The 24,475-nt window shown below is 47.0% G+C and overlaps 2 long non-coding RNA genes across 2 annotated transcripts; one reads left to right on the forward strand and one right to left on the reverse strand.

Annotated features, from left to right (window-relative positions):
- Positions 1–3,327: 3,327 nt before the first annotated feature.
- LOC115616776 lies at positions 3,328–15,975 on the reverse strand. The gene is made up of 3 exons (XR_003994392.1): positions 15,721–15,975; positions 9,562–9,719; positions 3,328–3,473 (listed from the first exon to the last, which is right to left on the reverse strand). It is a non-coding gene; the product is annotated as an uncharacterized LOC115616776 (long non-coding RNA).
- On the forward strand, positions 3,610–6,258 carry LOC115616775. The gene is made up of 2 exons (XR_003994391.1): positions 3,610–4,805; positions 5,118–6,258. It is a non-coding gene; the product is annotated as an uncharacterized LOC115616775 (long non-coding RNA).
- Positions 15,976–24,475: the final 8,500 nt, after the last annotated feature.

The raw sequence follows: 24,475 nt of genomic DNA on the forward strand, positions 1-24,475 counted from the left end.
TGCTGGGGTTTCTCCAGCCCTCTGTGCCCGGGGGCCATACCCTTGGGCTAAGCTGCACTAGCAAACCCACCAGCTGATGGTGGGTTCCTGGGCAGAACTGGCCTGGGACTCTTCCTGGCTATGGTCTGAAAGTCAGCATCAGCAAGAGACTATTATCAACAGCCCGTTTGGGTGCGGGCCCCCTTCCTTTTGGTGGCTGAGAGACTTTTAACAGGACAGTTGTGGCCAGACTGACCTGGTTGGCCGTGCCATGGTTCATTTTCTAGGAGCCATGTAGCCTCTTCTAGCCAGAGCTCCTCCCCTGGTGTTCTCCTCCTGGTGTTCTCCCTTCCTTGCGCCAACCAGCTTAATACGTGAGTTGTCACATCAGGACCCCCCTTCTGAGTTGCTCTGGGGGTGTTTTCCCAACGTGCTTGTCTGGCTGTGTGATGTGACCAGGCAGCGCTGCCATCCTCCTCACTGCCAGCCTCAGCCAGAGGATGGTCCCTTGCCACTCAAGATGGGTGAGATGTGGCAGCCTGTATAAGACTTTTTAATGACTAATTGTTTTATTTTATATACTTAAAGCCAGTTAGCTGCTTTAATTTCCTTGTTCTCCAAGGTCTCTGCATATAAATGCTACTGAGGTCACCATAATGAGGCAAGTCAGTGCAGCATCAAACGTTACTACTCCAACTATTAGCTACTATTAGCTCCTACGTCTCTGAATGGTGGGAGGCTCGTTTTCAAAGCAGCCTCCGTGCAAAGTCTGCATAATGTGTTTGCTTATAAAACCTTGTAATTTTCAAATGGACCTAGTCAAGATGAACAGGACCTAAATGTACCATCTCCTAAAAATAACTCTGTCTTACCAGCTCCTCTGCTGATGTTGGGAGTGGGAGGGAGGCGAAGTGATGCTCTCAACTGAGGATTGCTAACAAAGTGGAAATGTAAAGCCAGTAACTGCTGTTCTTCCTGATCTGTTCATGGCTGATGGTATCTCCCAAACACTGGGTGCAACTGTGCTGTGGCGCAGCATCTCTCACGGGCAGGATGGCTGGGATGGATCCTGACAATTAGTCATGGATTCGTTCTCCTGTACTTCACAGTTAATACTTTCTTAGGGACCTCTCGTCATTTTCAAGATGGTGATCAGCCTGATCTTGGTTTTCAGAGAAAAAAATGAAACAAGCTTCTTTCTGAAGGCAACCCCCCCCTGTAGGTGGTCTCTGGAAGCTGGAATGCTTTGCCAGTATTTCTTCGCATCAGCTCATTCATTTCAGGGCCACATTGGTATCAGTTATTTTCCTGCCATCATGTCCACTGGCTCATGTACCTGGAGTCAGCTCCAGCTCTGGGAAGTGAACAGTGCAGAGGGTCCTTGGGGCCGTGGTGTGTTTTTGGCTGCTCTGAAGGCAGCCCTTCATCTTTTTCAAACTACCAAGAGCAAACGCTGCTGCCATCTAAAACCAGAGGCTGAAGCTCTTGTCTGGGCAGAGCTGGATGGCAGCTGCTGTTAAATGTGCCAGAGTCTCTCCTGCGAGTGGGTGTTATTCATTTGGTAATACCAGTCCATTCCAGCTGAGGATCCGTCCCTTTGTTTTGTGTACAGGACAATTTGTTTTCCATTTTTGTTTCTGAAAGGAAACTGTCAAGACAAAATTCACACTTAAAAAAATTAAGGGAAACAGCCCTTTGTCTGTTTCTAACAATCCCCTTCGATGACTAAAGCTGAAAGAATTCTAGAAACTGCAGTCATTTTCTACCTTCGGTTTGGTTTTGTGCCATTCTTGCATTTTCTGAGTTTCAAATCCAATGCACCAAAAGACTTCAATCCCAAATCACCCCGATAACATCAGTGTAAACTTAGAGATAGATCTGTGCTCTGATGATGAAAATCTGATTGTGCTTTATCTAGCAGTGGAGCTGGGGCAGCAGGGAGCTGAGAGCAGCTTGGGCAGGAATCCCGTCTTCTAGCACCCGCTGTCTGAGAAGGAACACATAGAACATATAAAGCCTCCACAAAGGGGATTCCCTGGAGCAGCACATTCCCATCCTTGCTGGATCTGCCAAGGACATGATGCCAGTAGAATGAAATCAGGGTGAAATACCCTCCCCAAGCTGAAACCTTCAGTGACTGACTGATTACCTGCTTTGCTGCATGCTGGGGGTGCTCTGTCTGCTGTGGTGGGGTCTGCTTGAGCTTGTGGTCTCCCTGGGGCGTTGGTACAACAGCAAGTGCTGAGGGGATGTGGTCCTTGCCTGGGGCTCCTTCCAGCTACAAAGAGTTGTTTATTGTCAATCTAAGGAAAAGGAGGGGAGAACTTTTGAAAATAATACCAGCATGTATCTCATTTTTAGTCCTAAAAACTACGTGATGCTCATTACAAAGGAATTGATTCCTTAAATGAATGAAGCAGCGATGAGTGCTGCGTTCAGTGTGGGACTGCTGACGCTCTGAGTCACGCTTTGCTTCTTTCAGGCTCTGGCTTTTATGCTTCATTTAGGACACCAACGTCATTAGCATTCAGAGGCTGCTGCTTTTTCTTCTTCTTATTATACTGCTGTTGTAATTTTTTTCAAAGATGCAAATAATATTTGGATCAGAATCACTGCTCATGTTTTATTACCAAATCAGGGCATAGGGTTTGCTTTCATTTGACTTGCAAGCCTTAGAAGAGATTCTAAATGAAGGTAAGGTGTGGCTTTGTACAGTAAGGACAGGCTCTTGGGGGTTTCTGGATGCCAGTTTGCTTTGTACTCCGGGGGGTCACCCCCTGTTAGCACCGGTGAGGCTGGGGACCATCCCAGCACCCTACAGAGAGAGTGTTTATGGGCAGAAACAGAGCAGAATTGTGGGAATCTGCCTATGGTTTCTATTGAGTCTACCTCTGTCAAAATTCCAAAAGTATTGATGAATTAATAGGAAAGCCTTGCTCCTCGCCCTAAGGATGGGCTGGGAACGGCTGAGCTTTCCAGGAAGATGTGTGAATGATGGTTGAAAATTCCCAGCCAATTTCTTGGCACCTTTTAGTAGGGAACTTACAGATCTTTTTCAGATACTGCTTCAGGTAAAAGCTGTTGAGAAATCAGTAGTAATTCCCTAATGAACAAACCAGCTTGCTTCATAAATTAAAACCAACAGTTGCTGCGAAACTGGGCAGATGTGTGTGACCTGCCCCAGCTGGGTGCTGCTCCAGGCACCCCGGGGATTGCAGGTTATGGTGCAAGAGAGCAGGATGTGCAGCGCTGCCTTTGCATTGAGCTGGTCAGCCCTGGGGTCTCTGCCGCCCCTGGACAAAGCACCAGTGCTCTTCTGATTGCCACGTGCATTTGCAGGATGAGGTGTTGCTGCCTTTTGCCCCTGCTCTGGGGTATTTCAGGGCTGCCTGCAGCGAGCTGTGCCAGGCCGTGTTTGATGGCATCTCTGCAGCGGCAGACGAACCATCTGGCGTTACGCTCAAACACAGCGTGGCGTTTGCTTAGGAGGGAGCCTGCGGGGATGACAAAGCAGTTCCACTGTGTCACGGCTGGCACCGGGACTGGCGCTGGGCACATCAGTAGACGTGTGTGCCAGCATGAGCCGGCACAGCCATGCTGCAGAGAAGGGACCCTGTGAGACTCTGCCCTCCTAGGGACGGACTGAGCGGCAGCAAGAAAAATGAGGGACTTTCAGGGGCAGCTGTGTTTTACTAACCCAGTCATAATGCCCCTAAAAATCCTTATTGTTCTTGCAATGGTCAACTGTGACCTCCAGCACGGGGAGGCCTGCAAGGAAAGCACTTGGGGCAGCGCAGGCGTGGCAGGGCAGGTCTACCCTCGGAAAGGCTTGATGGCAAGTGGGAGCAGTGTTTCAGGCTGGAGCAAGAGGTTCTGTTGGAGTGGAGCTGAAAAGATGTGTTGTTGTGAATTGTGGTTATGCAGCATGTACTGTGTATGAAGCTCAGGGCACAGGAACTGCAACACAAAGTGGGGGAAAGGAAACAAGCCAAGCGCTTTCCTGCCTGCTGTGCCTGTCTTGCGTTCCCTGCCCCAGCAGAGTGAAATGCAACTGGAGAGATGCACAACCCGACCCCAGAGGAAGAGCCCAAACCACCCCCAGTCCCTGTTTTACTCCTCTTTCAGCTGACTGCTCTAAGTCTCTGCTCAGCCATAGCACCCCCCTCTGAGCCTTATTTTCTACTCTAATTTTCCAGATCACTCCAGAATGCAGTAATTGCATGCAAAGAAGCAATTTGTTAAATAAAACTGTAGTATTAAATTATTTGCCATCTTTATGCACTCTTAATGCTTCATTTCTGTTTCTGAGAGCTTCTATACCTTGAGTAAAAGTTGTTATTTTTCACTGAACTCTGCAACAATGATCAAAGCTTTTATCTTTTAGGAACTCCACCTGGGGCTATGGAGAGTCAATGTGGCCCCACACCACCAACAGCCCCTTTTTGCACTCTCTGGTTGGATTACTTATTACTTTTCTGGGAAGTTTTTGTTTAAAGCTTTTATCAAGTTTATAAATGAACAGATATGTTTATCAATTAATTTTGCTTTCTAAGCCTATGCCAACAGATTAGAAATGCATGCTTATTTTTTGTCTATAGTGACTACATAGACTTGCTTTTACATACCACTTGCCTATTTTTGATTGGGTTATATGGCTCTGGAGCAAGATTTATTCATTTGTTATTTGTTATTCTCAGGAGCATTTCATCTGCTTTCCTTAAAGCTGAATTCTCTGTAAAGGAGAAGTGACGAGAAACCCTGCAGTGAGTCCCAGGTCTCACTGAACGTTGTGAGGACGCTGCCGTAGTGACAGTGCTCCAGTTAAGGTATGGTATGAACCAGGAGCTGTACCAGCTGCTGTGGAATGTGCTCACATGAAGTCATCCTGCCACAGCTATTGCAGAATCCTCAGCTTCACGGTGTAAGCAAGCCCTAAAGGACAATCCTTGTCTCAGTGACTGTGACTAGATAAGATGAGACAATGGGCACAAGAAAGGCATGTTACTATCAGCTGAGGATGAGTACTGATCAACCAGCTGGGAACAAAGAAACTTGGGCTACTCAAGGCCCCACAGAACTGCCCTGGAGTGTCCTTCCCTGTGGCTGATTCCAGGAACTTTTGGAACTGTTTCTTTCAGGAATTACTGCTTTGAGACCTTTGATTTCTGAGACTGCCCTGTTACAGGAAGGCCCAGACCCTCTGCTTCTCTCCACAAGGATTCCTTCATCTGGCAACTCTCATGTCTTCATCTGATACTTGAGATCGAAGAGCTTGAATGCTCCTTGGCAAAATGGGTGGATGGAATTAGTTCATTCTGTTCTGATCCTGATACCTACTAATCACCTCAACTGCTAATGGGCTGCAGAGCAACAACCTACTACAGTGGAATATTTTGTGCTGAAAACAGGAAGATCGGGAATGAGGGTTTGTAACTTTTTTGGATGTGTTTCTATGTTTCAATTTTTATTTTTAGTATCACCACCTTACTCAAAGTAAGAATATATGTTAAAATAAACACATTTTTGCTCTGAAATACTGGAATACGCCTCCCCAGGTTCTTCCTATCTCAGCTCTGCCCTATGAAGAGAACCCACTCATGGATTTTAAAGCCAGAACGACGAGTCTGAACCTCTAACATTGGATGTGCACAGAGCAACTCCTGCAGCTCATCCTGAAGCCAGGGCCCTGATGAATGGATCTTTTTCTTATGTGCTGTAGGAACTCTGCCTGTACAAACGTCTGCCAAGCTGTTCCAGTGCTTTGTGTCCTTGTGGCCTGCACCTTACTCAAGCTGCAAGTTTCCGGTTGGGCATCTTGTGCAGCCTCTGGATGAAACCCTTCATGTATGTGACTGCGTGTGGTGAACAGGCGAGCGCAGCACGGGGGGTTGGTGCTATTTTTATCCCAGCTGTTCCCAAAACAGCTCTCCCAGTCAGGCCGGTCACACGCACCCCTCCAGTTGCCGCGCTGCCCGTCAGAGCGGAGGGTAGGTGCAGCAGAGCTCTGCGGGACGCTGGGGACGGGGCCAGGGGCTGATCTGCAGGATCCCTCGTGCCTATCCCGCGGGTGGGATCCAGCCCTGCAGGTCCCTCTTTAACACTTCAGGACATTCCCAGGAGACCCATGACTCTGTTTCTTGGTGCCCAAGCCAAGCCACTAAGATTGCAAGAGCAAATTTAGGTTTGATGTTTATTTTTTAGGTTCAGTGTCATTTAGTACCTCCAATTGGGCCTGGAAAAAATGCAGGAATACCTAAAATAAAGGTGTTTTGAAAAGTACACGCAGGCATTCATGGTATTTTTCAGACTCAGTCTCAGGTGATGCCATCAGCTTCTACTGCAGTTAATCTCTGACCCAGCCTTCCACGAGGTTGCCATCCCTAGTCTATGCTAAGCAGTACAAACATTAAAATAGACCCTACTGAAATAAAACACCCTGGTACTCACATGCACAGAATTCTTTCCCTGAAAAATGGGTAACAGCAGATGAACTAAACTTGAGCCACCATTCATGTTACTTTGCACATCCTTGGAAGGCGCACAGCATTTAGACTGGCAAGAGTGTTACAAGAGCCCACAAAGACTAGACCTAAAGCAGCGAAGAGCAAAGGGTTTGGGGTGAGATCCCAACAGAGAAAAGAAAAGAAGTCAAATTTCCCTTCAAGTACAAGCAATTCTATGAATGTCACTTCAAGCACCAGTGTTCAGGGCTGCAAGGAGCCTCTCACTGCAGGGGACACTTTCTGAACTGCCCTGTACTATTATCAGCTGCTTTCAGTGCACAACTGTCCAGAATAGTTTAATGGGGTACACTCAATCAAAGAGAAATTGTGTGTCAGCCACATAAATGGAATAAAGCCAGTGCAGGAAATAATACATTTTGGAGGCAAATCTGTTGCTTTCTTTTACTGAAGCCCTTTGGTACTTAGCTGTAGTTTCTAATGAACAGCTGCTTCACAGAGGAAATACAGTTATTTAGGCAAACTTTGGTCATAATTTAAACATGCCATTTCCAGCAAGCCTGAAGAAATCCAAGCTCAAGGAACCTTTAGCTTTAGCAGGTCCTTGTTGGGCTTTATCTTTTTAGTTCAACCAGAATCAGCCCTATTTAACTAAGAGAACATTTGCAGGAGTTGGTGGGAAAGAAACAGCCCCTTCTCCAGTGGGATGGCTGGGCCCTGTTCTGGTTATATTGCCTGGGGTTCAGAGGTTCATATTTGGTACTTTCCAGAAAGGAGAACCAAAACACACACAGACACACCCCCTGCAAAGTGACCAGATTCGCTCAGTCTCACGTTAAGCACACACATTCATCAGCTGATTCAGGAGAGCTGAGGTGAGCCTTTCTCTGCAGCATCAAGTTTGAATACTCTGTTCTGTCCATGCAGCAGGACTGCTGTGGCTAACCTAGCGCCTGGCAGGCAGACAGGCCTCTTGTTACTGAGGCTGATGCTGCTTTATGTGCAGCTCTTTGTTTTTTAAAAAGGAAGAAAACCCCAATCCCTGCTCTTTTCTGACTAGTAATTAAAAAAGATTGTGGTATTCCAGGTAAATAATGCCAGGTGTAATGAGTTAAATCCCACCTTATAATTGTCAGACGTCCTCTTGACCATCTGTCATGGTGCCCATCACCTGTGTGACACACACAGACAGGATCCTTGATGACTCATGTACCTGCAAAACATTCCCTACTTTTTAAGTTCATTTTCCTGTAAAGGTCACCCACTGTTTCTATGTAAGACTGGTCCTTTAAATACGGTAGCAGCACGTTGCTCGACAAAGAATGCAAACAGAGAAATGCAGCACTGTGGCAACCTGATTTGTACATCAGGGCACCAGTAAGCCCTTTGAGATGGGCATCGAGTGATTGATTTCTTTTTATTAGTCTGCAATTAAGATATGGCAATGACATTTCCTCTGCATACCCCCAGACTCCTCAGGCTGTTCATGTGCCTCGTGAGAGAAGCTGAGCAGCTCAAGGCTTCCCTGTGCTCCTGACTGTGTGCATGAGCCATGTGTTTTCTCCTTCAAGTTCCTGTGACTTTTGTTCAGCATTTTAAAGGAAAAAATAAAGACAGATTTATGGTTTCTATAGCCTGTAGTTTACAAATATACTCCCAGTTCCTAGATGATCCACTGCTGATGATTCATTCTCCCACAACGGGCTGACATCCATCAATAGTGCCAGCATATACAAGAGGCATTTCTAATCATTACATAATCAAAGTTGAACAGTAAAGAACTAATGATAAGTAGGGTCTAATGACATATCTCCAGTGCTCCAGTACACAGGACAGGTTTTGGTCACAGACGTTACACACTCATCCCACGCTACAGGTTACAATATAGTCTGATATTTATGTCTAGCAGCACATATCTATGGTACATGTAGTACCAAGTGTTTTGCCCCAAGATGAGAAGCAAATCTATGGCTTCTAGCATGTGGACTTCCAAGTAGTTACAGCTTGTTCTTAATTGGGGAAAGAAAGCCAAAGGAAATCATGTGCATAGGAGTCAAATACCATTTTTAGGAGTGGGAACTGCATGTGTATTATTTCAAAAGGGATTAAAATAGCCAAGGACTAAGGCACACTAATGATTAATGGTCTCTTTCTGTGAGCTGCGGACACGTCCTACAGAATCTGGCCCTTCTGCAGTACAGTTTGGCCCAGCACGTTTTAAAGGCACAAACTGGTTGGTTATTTTCCTTTACGTTGTGAATCAACTATGTCACGTGTCTTGAAATATTAGCTCCTGTTTCTGTAGTGTGGGATGTACACACGTAGCTCTAAGGCAGCCGGACCCAGCGAGCAGGGGTGTATCCCCACAGCCGGCAGCCCGAAGACGCTGCAGTGGGCGCTCACACCATACACTGAGCCGGGTGCCGCAGCTGGAACAAAACCAGCCCAACATTTATGTTAAAGCCATTCAGCCTTTCTGACTGTCCTTGCCCACATTCTGTGACTGTGCTACTTCCTAACCCCTGCCTGTCCCTCCGGCCAGCGGCTGGCTGTGCCACTGAGCAGTGCCTCTCCTCAGCAGGAGCAGGCAAGCTCTTGATGGAGAATCTTGCAAGGGGGGTAATTATTTAACACCCACTCTGCGCTGGCCAGTCTCAGCAGGGTAAGGAGAGCCTGCAGCTCTGCAGCAAGGCTGGCACTCTGGCTGCCTGATGATCTGCTGCTAGAGAAGCTCCACAGGGCCCTGTGGGTGCTGGGGAAGGCTGAAACCCAAGAGGAGCTGAGCTGGGGGCTGCTTCACGCTCCACCCTCGCTTGCTGTGTGGCAAAAAATGTACAGGCTTAACCTCTGTGTGCCTCCCACCCTGGCTGCACCAGAGAGAGGAGCCTCCGTCTGGCTCAGTGGGCTTCTGCAGCTCTTAATTGATTTGTGCTGCTAAACAGCCTCACCAGAAATGAGTACAAGGTGTTAAAGAAGGATGCGTTAGTGGGAAGGATCCTGCTGAAACAAAGCTTAGATAGAAAACACGTGCGTGCTGAGAGTGCACCCTCTCCCCAGTCCTGCTCCCGGCCCTGTGCAGGGTGATTAATGCCTTACAGACACACTGGCTGGTTTTCAGTACCTCTGCCTTGTCCTCGAGCATCCCTACGGCCTGACGGTCCCGCGGGGTTTCGATGCAGGAAGGAGGCCAACCAAGAAGCTGAGTGGCACCATTAATGCAGCTGCCCTATTCCAGCATCCTGCCAACACCACTGATGTGCCCATTAAGGGTGTCTTTTCCTGCACAGAGAAAAACAGTACAAGGTATTACTATAAGAAAACTTGAAAATGACATAAGTGAGGAACTTCTGGGAATTCCTCAGGTTTTTCCAGCTGCAGAGGAGGGTGAAAATTGTCAGCTATAAAAATATTATAGTTTATGCTGTTAAACAAATCATCATTTGTCAACAGGTAGCTGAATTCTATCCAATTGTGCTGGCAGAGCCAGAACTGATTTTTTTCCCAATACTATTGTATAGTTAACAGCTGGCAGAAAACTGGCAACCGAGGCTGTGCTGGATGAATAACCCTATGAGCCTCGGAGCAGAAGGCACAGTATCTCATGGAGCAACTGCAGCTCGTGCTGGAATGTGTTGAACAAACGCTTGTTAACAATCCGTGCACAGGCAGAGAACTGCTTGATGAAAAAGTACTGGAAAAATGTCATTTAAATAAGACACAGATTTCCTCAGGTTATCAAAAGAACAAGCCAGGGTTTATGTCTATGAATACTAAACTGCAGCAGCAAAGCAGCAAATGTTAGCATTTCTCACTCATTGAAATGGAGAGTCTGGTAATAATGAGTGAAATGTCCCAACCAGTTCTAAGATAGGAAAGGCAAGCCAGAAAGCCAACAGGGAGAAATGTTTTTATATTGGTTTCACAGCTCCCAAATTCTGCTGGAAAATTTTCCACTCTTCCAGATGTTTTCTGGGGGAGAGGGAGAGAGATGCTGTGATTTCGAGTGCTGTGCTGCTTCTAAGCTGATCAGACCACACTGCACCAGCTGGGAGAAGGCAAGGTAATAAGTGAAAATGCCCCACCAGGACATACTGCCTCGGGCTGGAGCTAAACGCCTTGTACAGCAGCGTATTACTGCCCTGTGATCTGTACTTAACACTGCTCTGGTTTGGTCTCTGCTTTGCAGGCATTTTATTTTTATCATGGGTAAGAGCAGGAATGTGTGTGTCTCTGTGAGAGAAAGAGCATGGGGCTGCAGGCTTCATCTCACTGCAAATAATATTTTGGCAGGAAACCTGCAGGAGATTAAATTAGGGGCCTAGTGACTGAATATTAAAACATTTCAAACTCTGAGTTCCTTTAAATAAGCAGCTACAAAACAAGGAGGCAGTCTGACAAAATTAGCAGGTCCAAATGCTACAGGAATCCACCACGGGTCACTTCTTTAGTGATGCAGATTTAAAAGGACCTTTTCTATTATTTTTATTAGAAGCCGTGGATGTCAACATGCTATTTCCTCAATGCATTTTGGGTCCAGATTAGCTAAAGTTTTAGATGTTGGCAGACTTGCTACAATAGAAGGGAAATGCCAATGGAATAACTTTAAACATGATCCAATCCCTGATGATTCATTGGATGTGTTAAAATTTCCTTTGAGACCGTGTAAGTAATGCAGGGACTGGAGTGCAGAGTGCCTGTGACTCAGCTCTCTGCGAGGCAGCGGGAGGATGTCAGAATTACTCACTGGGACAGGAGGAATCTCATTTATCTATTTATAGGCAAGGCTGAGATGAGCTTGTACCATTAAAGAGCTGAGTTTGCCAGTTCCCATAAGGGGAGGAGGAGGGAAGGACCTCACTTTAGTTGTGGAAATAAAAGCCTCAGTATCAGCCTCCTTTTTCCCCCCATTTCCAAACCTGGCGACTGGGCTGCTCCACGTTCTCGCGCTCGCAGCAGCCTGTGCCACGAGCAGAGCAGTGCTGTGAGCCCCTGCCCTGCCGTGGGGCACTGGGATCGCCTCGTTCCGTGCCCAAGGTCGGGGAAATTCCTGCCACTGCAGGAGCATCGCTGTGTCATGGATCTGCCTACAAAAGTGCTTGTTAGAGGCCAGTGCCCACTTTGCCAAAATCCTGCCTGCTGCACGTTTCTCTTTGAAGATGTAGAGCATTATCCCCTGGCTGGGCATTTGACTGACGGGACATCGGCTTGCGAGGAGAAAGATGGTGACATTTTTGGATAAAAAGCAAGAGCTCAAACCCACAGCAGAAACAGAATCAGCTAGGCTGGAAAAACCTTTAAGATCATCAAGTCCAAACGTTACCCTGGGACTGCCAAGACCACCACTAAACCGTGTCACTAACGGAGTGATACTAAAATGTTTTAGTAGCCCTGGTTCTGTAATACCACCAGCACTTCATGGCACATGCTTTGCTGTAGCTTGCTTGGTAAGAAACACAGAGATTAGTACTTGGTAGGGGCAATGCAGGTCTTGGTCATTCACTGCACTGCTTCATCGCTGGGAAGACATCTGTGGTGGTGGTGTGGGCTGCTCTTTTCAGAGCCCTGCATGTAACCATCACCACGGCTGCCTCCTTACCCGTAAAGAAGTTATCTAGGAACACATGGCTCTGGATTACTGATCCAGTCTCTCACTATTACAGTCCATTACATCATATCACGCTTTTTGGCAGGCTATTGCAGCACTTCATTTTAAATTTCCAGCCTTAATATCATTTGTTCTTGTGCCAGCATCATAATTTAGTTTAAACAATTCTCTTTTTTCTCTGATCTTTACCTATCAGATGTATTTACTGAAAACAATCCTATCTCCTCTAGTCTTTGTTTTGAGAATCTAAACAAATGAAGCTCTTCTAGTCTCCTCTTGTTCTAAACCCTCTGATCATCCTCAGTGCCCTTCTCTGTACCTGCTAATCCTCCCTGAACATGAGTGAACCTGTATCTTCTAGGATTGTGTTTGCCTTTCCATATCAGATCAGTGGCTCACAGTTATCCCTTGGAGCAAGTAATTCTCTATGGTTTTTTTCCACCACCCTGCTTTTGTCATTCTCAAGTGAGTAACGTGATATTCTACTTATTAATTTCTAACTGCACGTCTTTCTACTTTGTCTATTCTATCTCAGACAAATTCTGTCCTTCACTTATTGCTGATTGATGTCCTGATCCTCCTCTGTATTAACAAAGCCTGTGTCCTCCGCAAGTTTCTTTACTACATTCCTACTGCTGAGCCAGAATCAGTAACGAAACAAGTAAGACTGGCTCAAGACTGACCCTTGAGGAGTTCCACTTATTAACTGCCTCTGTCTGGCATTTCTCCTTTCCACAGAGCTCACTGTCATTTGCTTTCAGTTCTGCATTTGCCATCCACACTAATCCCCACCTTCTCAACTTCAGCTACTAATTTCCCATGTGGTGTAATATCAGATTCTCGACTCAAGTCTGGATGGAGTAAATCACCTGTATTTCATTTGTCTAGGAAAAAAGTATCAGTCATCAAAGAGAAATATGAGGTTAAGCTGAGCTCCTTTAATGTGCCAGTTCTCTCCAAATCCCGGGATGGAAATCTGCCAGTGCACCTTGATCTGAGCACACTGAATTCTTTAAGCTTTTCTTTCCATCTTACATGTGATAATTTTTATTCCCTTACGTATGTTCCTACTAGAAATCCTGTCTTTGCCCTGCTGTTCAGTATGATCACCTCTATTGAAAATGCAGGCAAAGTGGTTTTAATTAATTTTTAGACCATATGTAGACTGGTCTAATCTTAACCCCATTCTCACTACATAGTGACCACATTTCTTCTCTTTTTCTCCTTTTTATTTATCTACCTGAACCCTTCTGCCATCTGTTTAATTTCCTTTTCAAAGTCTGAGTCACGACTCTACTTTTGACATTTCTCATTCTACCCCTACATCTCCTGACCTCTGCAAACTGAAGCTGTATGACCGAGGCAAATAACTGCCTCCAGTCTTCTGCCCCAATACTCTTCTTGATGCTGCCCTTGTGGCAAAGATGACAGAATAGCTCATAAAGCAGGTCCAGAACTGCTGGGCTGAACACGTCACTGCAGTGTTCAGGACCTGCTGCGTAAGCTGCTTAGTGAGCCCTGTGGCAGGGTGATGGGCTCCAGCAGAGAGCAAAGCAGGTGCCTGTTCCCTGCCGTGGTTCCCCTCCAAACATCTGATTTCAAGCCCTGTGAACTGAACACCCTCTTGCTGATGAGACCTTCTGCCCATTCCTTGTCTGCTCTCATTTAACACCCCCCATGGCTTTGGGGCTGGTTATTTATCCCGCCAGTTCTGGAGTGTTTCCCTTCAGGGCTCGTCCTCCTGCATGTTCCAGCTAGTTTTGGAATCCAGTTTCCAACACATTCAATTCCTCAGCTCTCCAGTGCAGCTGATTCCACTAATTAGTTCCCTTAATTTCTCAACATTTGTCCTTTTTAAGATGAATATGTTTGGTGTGTGACTACAGACAGTGCTGGAGATTCAGCCCTAATGAGGTACCTTTAAAAGCTCCTGTTTCTTTACCAGAGTCTTCAGAGGCTCTGGGTGACTCACAGCTTGGTGCTTTAGAGACACTAAAAGATCTGCACCTGCCTTTCGGTGTGTGTGAGACGCTGTATGACCATAACACTCCTCAGTATTAACCAGCATTTTCATTTTATAGATAACTGAGACATAAAGAGCCTGAAGATCACATTTCAGTATCAGAACATACTACACTGTACAAGGAATTAGCCAAGTGCCTAAGGTGAAGTACAAAGCTTCCTAACCCCACTGAGATCACTGCAGCAGTCCAACCTTGCTCAGTTGAAAAGCAGGTGTCTGTGCCAAGCTACTTGCTTTGAATTCTGCCTAGCTCTTGAAGAAAGCAAAGCACAACCAGGCTGCAGATCGCCCTGTCCCAGACACGCAGCCCAGACAGGCAGCAGAGCCCCAGCTGAGACTGTACAAGGCTACCATTAGAAAAGAGGAGCTGTGCCCTCCAGACACTGCTAAAACATATTACTCACCTCAGCCCATTTAAAACCCCAAAACCCCAGCCCTTACTGTCACTCAGGTTCTCTGTATTCAAAGTGGGATTTGACCCTCAGCAGTGGGCCACTGACCTGCTCACCGGTTTTCCCCACTCCCTTGGAATCCTCTGGGATCCTGCCCAGGACACACATCCATGCTGTACCTGCCTTCTCAGCTGCACAGCCCTTGCTTCCCAAAACAGTGTGACACTGCCACAGCACTAAGGCCATGCTGCCATCCCAGGCAGGTAGAAGCTACCTTCCACTGGCAAACTGCTGCATGCTCAAAGGCTGTAGAAAGAGACGAAGTGGCAGAGCAAAGCTCATTTCTCTCCTTTCCTCTCCATTAATATACTTGAAAATACTTTGGAGTGGGAGAAAAATGTGCCCCTTTCCCAAAGCATGTCTGCCTTAAATGCCCGCCGCTCTGCTGGGCACCTACTGACCTTGACAGTGTCACAGGACTCGTGTTTTTCTAGAAGAGGAACCTCCTTGTGAACAGGCTCTTTGCTTTGGGAAGCACAAAGCAGGCTTGTCTTCCAAGTGTCCAAGCCTCCTTTTCACTTCTGTTTATTCCTTCACTAGCATTTATTTTTGGCCCTGAAAGAAAAACCCAACTCCACATTAAAGGGATGGTGTCCAGTTAAACCCAGGGGCTGCACCACCCTCTGCTCCCCTTTGCAGGGGAAGGCAGTGGAGGAGACCAACAAAAAATACAAGAGAAAAATCTATTGCCTGTTGGGCACAAAACTGCTTTTGCTTTCTAGTGAGAAGGCAGCAGAGCATCCTCAGAGCAACTGGTCAAACAGGCCAGAGCCTGGATGCCTGAGGCTTCTCTGTGATCACAATAACAAGTCCACAGGACACATTTCCGTATGTGCTAGAAAGCCCTTCCAGCTGGGACTGCTCAGGGGAGCAAGACAGCATGTTCCATAATGTCACACTCAGTTTGTGGTGGGTCTCACTCTTTGGCTACCCCAGATGTTACAACATCACTTATCAATGATAGCAAATCAGAAAGACACCCTTTCGAGCCTCTCCACAATGACCCCACAGACCTTTTGGCTACCAGAGAGTCAGCACTTCAGGACAAGACTTCTTATGCTGTGGGAAAGAGCTTAGGAGGGGCTGCAGGTGATGGCTGCCTCCTGAGACCAGTGCCAGCTGTGCACACACTCCTTCCCTGCTCAAGGCTAGTGCTAAGCCAAACAAAAGCATTTAGGCTACCAGCGGATTACCCCTCACCTGTTTGACTTTGCAGAGGAGAAGTACTCACAGATCCAGTGCCAGCTCCGCGCCTGTCACCTCCCAGCACAGAACTGCAACTGTGTGTGGCCCAATGCAGCTGCAGAGGGGCCGTCGAGGGGCTCATGAAGCTCAAGTCCGAGGCATAAAGTTCAAGGCAGAGGTCCTGTGCTGACAGTGTGTGTGGTCAAGACCAGCATTCCTTCAGGGAGAGGCAGAGGAGGAGAGCCGGACTGCATCAAGAGCTCTTTGGACTGGATCTGCAAGAGGAAACAAGCTCACTTTAGCAACAACCGCATTTTGGGCCACCCATCAGCATTCAGCATCTCATGCCAGATACCTGTGCTCCCTTCCTATAGCACACTGACTGAGTTGGGCACCTGAGAACAAAGTTATTAAACCACCTTACTCTCAAGACCTAGTGACAGCAACTGCAGCCCTGTTCACTGAAGTCAATGGGACTCTGGCCACAGGCCTGATTGCTCTCCTTCCTACATCAATACCTATCTTTTAGGTCCATTGGCTTCCACAAAATTAGAGCTGTCAGGTCTTGGATGTCCATGAGGGCATGGCTGGGCCAAAAGAAATGGGGGTAGCAACACCTGGACATGATAGAAACTGAAACCTTGGGAAAGTCTGGGTCTGCCTTGCACACACAGAGCAAGTTAGCAGAATATTAATAACGCATCACTCAGAATAAGTGCCTCTGGATGCCTGGCTGACTTTGGCAACGGGCACTTTGAGAAGGATGAAACTGCATTTTTGTTGCTGAGAATCTTCCTCCAGTAATAAGATGTGCCCCATGGGATGCTGGTAACATCGTGGTAGTGTCTGCAGAGAGCAGCTGGGGGTGAGGGTCTTAAACTGCTAAACTCTATATGCCAAACACTTACCTCTGAATATCACAGTCCAGACACAGGATTTGCAAGCACAGAGACAGCCACAAGTAGGATGTTCTCCAAATAGCCCATGAATCTAGAAAGAGAGAGAGAAAAAAGAGATTTTATATTCTTTACTTTGCATATAAAACATCATTAAAATAATGAGAAAACCAGATGCATTGTATCAGTAACTGACAAATTAAGAATTCAGTCAGGGTTGTTGAGGAACCCACAGCCTCCCTGCAATACCAATAATGAGTATTTATAGCCTACTATGCAAGGAAAGCATCCAGAAAAGCTGAATGATTAGAACGTAATATAGTCATCCCAAGGGAGAAGTCTAGTGCAAGGTGCAGGCAGCCAAGATCTCACACCATCTTCTTGTCTTGAATTATAAACTCTATTGTAAGTCCTGTTCATGTATTTTGTACAGAATGTCTTGGTTCCTCTGCAGCAAATACCCATTTTATTCCTGCTGAATTTCACTGAAGTTACCAGATTTATACTTAAGCTCAGAGGCAGACCCATATTCCTGCTTTATATATAAATCTCTCAGCTGCCTATTCACAAGGATGTGCAGCTTGGCAAAAGAATGACTTGACAGAATGAGCTGGGTGGCAGAGTAACTGTTAGTCTTGATGATATTACCAGAGCATCTGGACAAGTTACATGCAGTACTAACACAAGGTATGAGCTCTTGAAAAAGCTAACAAAGGAAATACATAGGGTGGGAGGTAAGGAAGAGCCACAGAAAAGAGAAGTAGCTGTACAACATCACATAGCAGAGGCAGGAGCAGATCCCTTGTCCCTCAGCCCTCTCCAGCTTCATGCTGCCTTTTAATACTTCCTGTATCTGCATGTGGATGTGATGTACCTTAGGTAGAAGCTCAATCCAGAAGAAGAAAATACTTCTCTTCTTATTTGTCAAGAGAAGCAGCTTTCTGTTAGTTCTGCCAACAAATTCTTTCCCGTGATTAGTACCTGTCTCCTGTGCTGAAGACATCAGTCTCTTCATGGATCAAATCCTAATAAAACAAAGCTCTCTCCTTAGAACAGAACATGTTTTCCATTTTTCCTGCTAACATTCCTCCTCACAATTGCCCTTGTTTAGCCCTATGATAATTTTATGATGCAGTCCCAACATAACTCACAGTACTTCCCATTATTGTGTGCCACAAGTGTTTACAGAGCCATTTTTGTGGTAGATACCAGCCTTTAGACATTCCACATTTCCTGTTTCACTGGAGCCAATCGCACACTGCTCAGTACTGAAATGCAAGTCCCTGATTAATTTATACACAGCAAAGTACTTCAGTCATTGCAATGATAATGTAATGGAGAACAGCCCATTAGCAAAAATTCACTGTATCTAACATGGACAAATGATTTTCTTTTCATGTTTCCATCAGTATTAAGATCCATTAATCATCTCTAAAAAAACCCCTGCCCTGATCAAACTGCCTTTACACTTTTCCACTAGTACCCTATGAGATAACTGGGCCAGCCTTCCTTGCTTTCTCTCGCAGCAAAGAAACCTCTCTTACATGCACAGAAGAACGGGGTTTCACCACCGCATGGGACTTCACAACTGGTCCAACTCCACTAATATTCTCTTTCTAGAATCAGAATAGCCCAGTTTTAACAATAAGAAATCAAGATTCAATTCAGTATGTTCTGAAGGAGTGAAAATTCCTAGCAACAGTTGAAAGGGAAGTGGAATTCATAAATGCCTCTTTCATCTTTATCAAATTACTCTTCGGTGCAGTTACATTTATTAATAACAACATCCCTTAAACCACATTGTGAAAATCCATTAGCAAGAAATGCTTTAAAATGTTCAACAGGCTGTAACTGATGATTTATCAAAAGCTAAAACAATTAAATGCTATAAGCAGAGTGGGCATTTTTACGGGCTAAGGAGCTGGCCAGAGGCTGTTATGATATATTCAGAAATGGACTGTTTGTATGGCGTAACTCCCCTTTGGCTTTAATTCCATCGCCTACATTAGCAAGGGGTCATACAAGCTAATAGTATTCTTAGAGTTCTTCTTCATCTCACTTCCGTACGTACTCCCCCCTAAAAATGCTGATGTTCATTTCAAAGTCATCACCTGCAGTATCTGCTCTGAGGTACCAGACTGCTGCTCTGAATGGGGATCGGAGAGAGGGAACCTGTGAGCGGATCACTGCTCGCAGAGGAAGCTCTGCCTCACTGCAACAAACCCTAACAAGCAAAGCCCTTTAAGAAGCTGTTTAACTACCCCCATGAGGCTCAGACTTACCAAGACTGACCTGGGAGCCATCACCGCATTGTTTTCTCTTTCAGCACACCCCCCATTTCCCCTGCAAGTTCACATATTCCTCTCTTTCATTTCTTCACTTGTGTTTTTAAAGCTCAGTTTAAATGTCAATCACTGCTCAGTAATCACTATGGAAGCACTAGATACTGAGCCTAAATTCAGGTGAGGGGTTTGTCAATCTTCACACAACACATGGCCGGGCCTGGCTGTTGTGCACACCCTGCACCACGGAAGGTTTGTTCAGGTCCCAGAGGGTCGTTACAGATGGACTGACTGCGTCGTCCTTCTCTCGGTTGCTTCCAGTTTGCAGCAGAGAACAATAATGGCACAGAGAGCTCGGCACTGCTCCGTGCTCATTCCCCAGCCGTGACTGTATCCATCACAGCCTCCCGCTGCAGCAGCGTAAGGAGGGTTTTGACGACGTTCTCTTTGTTGCTGCAGAAGGCACAGCCCGAGCCGGGGATTACAGGGAGAGGGGGCAGGGGCAGGAGATGCAGTCGCAGCAGGGAGCAAGTGAAACAGCAGCTCTGGGGTCTCAGTCCACTTTGTGGGCTGCACACAGGGTGTCTGCGTTAGGGGTTTGCTTACTTGCTGACAGATCAGCCCGTACAGGTTCTCCTCCCAGATTTGATATTCCCTAAATCTGTTATAAGATGCCAAGGCAGGGTCAGATGATTTCTGAGGCACACACAGTGCAGCCCAAATGCAGCCCAATCCCTCTAGAGTGAAAAGTTCTTTGCACCTTTAAGGTCTTAGATTTAACCACCCCCAGGGTAATAGACAGACCTGTAACACAGATGACCCTGTTCATTTGTTGGGTGCAACGGTGGCAGATCAAATCAGTGGCAGAGTGTATCTTGTGCAGTCACACACAAGCCTACTAGTAGAGTGTTTTCTGTCCCAGGGGAGACTCTTGACTGAGCACAACTAGAAAACACATCATTACATGGGCCAGAGCACAGAGGTCTGCAGCTACAGCTGCCTGGTGCTTACCTGGTGAAGTGCAGCACATGGAGCAGGAAAGAATTTAGGAATCAATTGTACGTTCCCACCCCGCCACATCCCTGCTGCAGAGCTTGTGGCTTGCAGGCTTGGACAGAGGAAAAGACTAAAATTTCCCAGGTGTAAAGACAGACTGTGTGGCAGGAAACATTGAAAACTGGATGTCAGTGCTCGAGCTGGTGGGCCCAACTCGTCCAGCCAGATGAAAGCAGTCCGGACCAGTGCTGGTGAGACAATACTTGGCATCTCGCAGGCGCGATCATTCTTCACGGCAACATCCCCCTCCTGGTTCGTTTTCTGCTTTCTCCGTTGTTGACCTCCAGTGATGGAGGAAAGGGGCTGGACGTGGAGAGGAAAAAGAGAAGGCAGTGGATGGTGCTGGGAGCAGGAGAGGGGCCTGTAGGAATGGGAAAGAAAGGGAACAGCTGTGGGGCTGGGAGGGAAATGGAGACAGGGGAATGAAACAGATACGCTTCCCCTTTGGGAGGATGGGCCGAGCCAGTCTGAACAAAACCGGGCTACAATGAAAGGGAGGAAACCAAAGAGAAGAAAGATGGAACAAGGGAGATCACAGAGAACAACAGGAAGCAGTGCTAAGGGGACAGAGATGAAGGATGGGGCTTGTTGGGGAAAAAACAAACAGAGAAAAAAACTTCGGGAATATTGTGTAAAAGACAGAGAGAATAATAAGAAAAAGCCCTATAAAAGTGCCAGTTACCCAGCTGCTGTAAGTGAAACTCCAGCACACTTCAGTCAACACCACACCACTGATCAGCAGCAGGGGAGGAGGTTTTTTAATTGCTGGAGGGCTGTTTTTTAATTGCATGGAAAGGCTTTCAGCAGCACAGAACATGAACTCCAGCTTCCACTGAAGTCAAAGGGCTTTAGAGGTGCTTACAGCCACAGAAAAACAAGACTCAGCTTGATTAAGCCCATGAGACAAGATGCCACATCACGACCTTGAGAACAACCAGCCTGTCACCTTGTCTGACTTGCACCTTGAGACATGGGGTGGTAACACCAGTGCATGGGGAGGGGGCACACGGCCACCCCTGTGCCCAGGGCGACTGCCCCGCTCTGCCTGGCATTGGATTGGCTTTGGCTTTGTTCTCCCTGATGAGCACTGAGCTCCTTGATTTACGTATCTAAGCTTGAGCTGGGTAAGAGGCATCCGCTTTGCTGGTTGAAGCGAAATGTTTGGCTTATTGGCATGGCTTGTTTGATTTGGCTCTTAGTGCTCAGGCGGTGTTATGAGAGAAAGCAATAAGAACGCATTAAATACTAGGAAACTACATTAAAACAACATGGAGCATGCAGTGCAAACCAAGAAAAGCAAGGGGGCTGAGTATGGAGACTGCCATTCCCTCCTTCAATCATCTCTTCTACATGAATATGGAGAGTGTTACCGTGGAGGGGTGGAGGGCTGGTGGTCACTGCATGGCTGGGCAGTGCCAGATCTCTATCCAAGGTTGGCTCCTTCCGCCAGTGCCAGCGTGGCTGCTGAGGTCCAAAGTGGGGGCATTATTTAGCTCTGATGCAAGTTGACAGTTCCAAAGTACTGAGCTCCCAAAACTGAAGGCTCTGTCAGAGTTTTGCTTCAGTGCAATCTCCCAGAGAAACACGTGTCCATCCTCAGCCATATGTCCCTTCAATCTATGTAAACCATCATTAAGAGAAGTCTGTGCTCCACTGCTCACCTAAAGTGTTCTTCCTCTCCAGGTTTGTGGGTTGTGTGCTGTATGCAACCTGTGTCAGGCTGCAAATACTGACTGGATTGTCGCAGATGTTGAACTTAACCCATCATCTTCAAATCCTAATTCACCTCAGCAACACATCTCCATCCGCTGCTACGGCTCACTAGGTGCATTTCAGCTCTTCCACCGCTTGCTTATGGCTTCTTGCTCATCTCTGCAGCCCTTTGCAAACCTTGAGGCTTGTTCCACACAAGTGCCTTTCCTCCACTTGCAGCTCATCACACCCTGGACAATCACATGCCTCAGCAGCCACCCGCCCACTGTGCAGGCTGACAGCAGCTCAGCTCCTACACAACCCTGCTGAGCTCCTTCCACACCGAATCCTTCACTTGCCACGCTTTTGCCAAGACATCATTTTGTTTTGACCACAGAATAAGAGGCAGATCCCCACCGCCACAAGGAGGGACTGAGCAATGACACATCTATCACCTGTCCAGGCCAGTGCTCACTGCTCTGCCCCAGCTTTTGCAGCTCAGTCACATTTCTTGGTCTCTGCTCTGGTCTCCAGACAGGACTCCTGAGGCCCTGGGATCATTGATGTGCCCGTTTTGCAACTGATGTGAGCAACAGCTGTATTCTTGCGTTTCTTCTGCGCCATGGAAACCACAACTGCACGCTATGTCTGGGCAAAAGGCAAGGTGCTTACTGGGAAGCCTGGATTTCCTAAGGAAACAAAGCTTTACGTGGGATCACAGCATGTGTGTGTGCGTGTGAGTAGTTCTTGAACATGTCAGACAATTTCAGCGAGACAGAGGGTTTCTCAAAGCTCAGAAGCTCCCAGAGGTGCACTGGAGATGACAGATGGAGGATACAGACACCATTAGTATTCCCCGAGGAGAAGGCAGCAGGGAATGCTCCCTCCACATCAGACAGCAGAGACGCCACAAGGGTGAACACTGCTCATTAGACCCACGGATCTTGAAATTACACGTTAATAATCTCTGTGTGCCTGATCACCTTCTCCTGCTGCTGCTGCTGTCTGGAGCTGGGCCCTGCACTCCTATTACACTAACAGCTTTCCTCTCTCACCTGTCCATCACCCCAAGGCCTCAATCTCTGGCCATGAGGGTCCCTAAGTATTATCACAAAATCAGTAACACAGAGAACAGCGAGAGGATCAAGGCGCAGGGTGACGGGCGCTGCAGCGGGCGACCGCTGTCCCTCAGTGCATCCATTGTTCCTGTTCAGAGAAGCAGCTTCAAGAAAGTGGTGTAAATTACAGGAACTGGATCACTGGCTTCAACAATGTCAGCACGTCCCTTTGAGGGCATTCACTCCCCTACACCATGAAACGACAAGTTATTATTTAACAGCAGACCTCACACAGAGGAATGTTTTTCTGTATTCATGACCTCTAACAAGTATAGCAATTGTTTACCAGCCTCTGAGCAATCCAGCAGTAGCTATAATGTAATAATTATAGAGAAACCTTCCTAAAAATATATTTCTGGTGCATCAGCAGAAGTCAGCAGGCCCCTCCAGCTGGCACTGAACATAGGAGTTAAGCCCAATTTGAGAATCAGATTGTGCACTACATTTTGTGCAGCTGTGCCAAGACTCCGGCAAGGAGCTCTGGAGCAGATGCCTTGTGGTGTTGGAGGAAGGACAAGAAGTAGCGGAGAAGCAGACAGGGGTAGCCACAGGTTCTTTCCTCAATGGTTAACAACAACGGGAAGCATCAGGCCCATTTTCAAGCTGAGGTTCTGGAAATCAGAGCACTAACGTTTTCTGAGCTGGCTATCGACCTGTTGGTGTCTAGGTTTAGAGGTCCAGTCTGAGCCCAAGCTGTGCTGGCATTTTTCATGGAGTGAGATTATTTATTACTCTATTTCATCCCTACACTCTAGAATAGCATCTGGAGGTTCCTGCAAGAATCATTTATTCTCTGTGCTCAGTGTTAGCAAACTCCAGCTCATGTTTGTGAGGAAGGATCTACAAAGGCTTCAGATGCTCCCACCTTTTAGCAGAACCACCACCGCATTCAGAGCCCTGAGGCTGACCTAACCCCCTCACTGCTACTTCAGCTCTCAGACTGTGAAGGGCAATGCCAGGGCACAGACATTTGTTTTCTTCCTCCAGCACTGCTGCAGTGCAGCATTTCTGGAGGTGAGCTGGATCCTTCAGAGACTCTGTGGTACCTTGGTAGCCCCTAAATGCTTCTGTGCTTCCATTTCCTCACCTGAAAAAAAGGCCAAGATGAAAACCCCTCAACCTAGGGCTGCATTCAGGTTTGGAAAACACTTTTAGCACCTTGAAAGAAGGTTTCTGTGGAAGCCCAAACCGTAATTTATTGCTTCAATTAAAAAAGCGTATGTTTTACAATCCACAGTCTGTTTACACTTCTGCTTCTTACAGCTATCTCTCTACAAAGAGCTCAGCTCTGGTAGCTCATGGATTTGGCACAGCTTGTCGAATGAGCCGTCTCACCACCCTTTCCACGACACACAGTGCTTCTGTGTAACTTTGCAGGCTGTGTTTGACTTGTCTGAACTTGAACAGTCACCACTGATTGATTGGCTTCTAAAAATACCCACCCGCCATGGTTCGAAGTCTAGAGAGCTCTTGTTGATTTAGATGGAGACCTTCCTGCTGGCCAGAGGCTGACACAGAGCTGACACCCGGGTGCTGCTCTGCCTCTGCCCTCTGCCTCCTCCCCAGGGAGGGACCAGCAGAGACCCCGTGTGCCGGGCAGCACCCAGCACACAAAGCCCTGCTCCACACCTGACAGCTCTTGGTACCGACGGGCAGAGCGAATGGCAGGATGAAAGCAGCCTCACGGGTCCCTTCCCTTCCCGCATTCCCATTTCCAGACTTCCCC

The sequence above is a fragment of the Strigops habroptila genome, chromosome 14 (assembly GCF_004027225.2).
Source record: "Strigops habroptila isolate Jane chromosome 14, bStrHab1.2.pri, whole genome shotgun sequence".
Taxonomy (NCBI): domain Eukaryota; kingdom Metazoa; phylum Chordata; class Aves; order Psittaciformes; family Psittacidae; genus Strigops; species Strigops habroptila.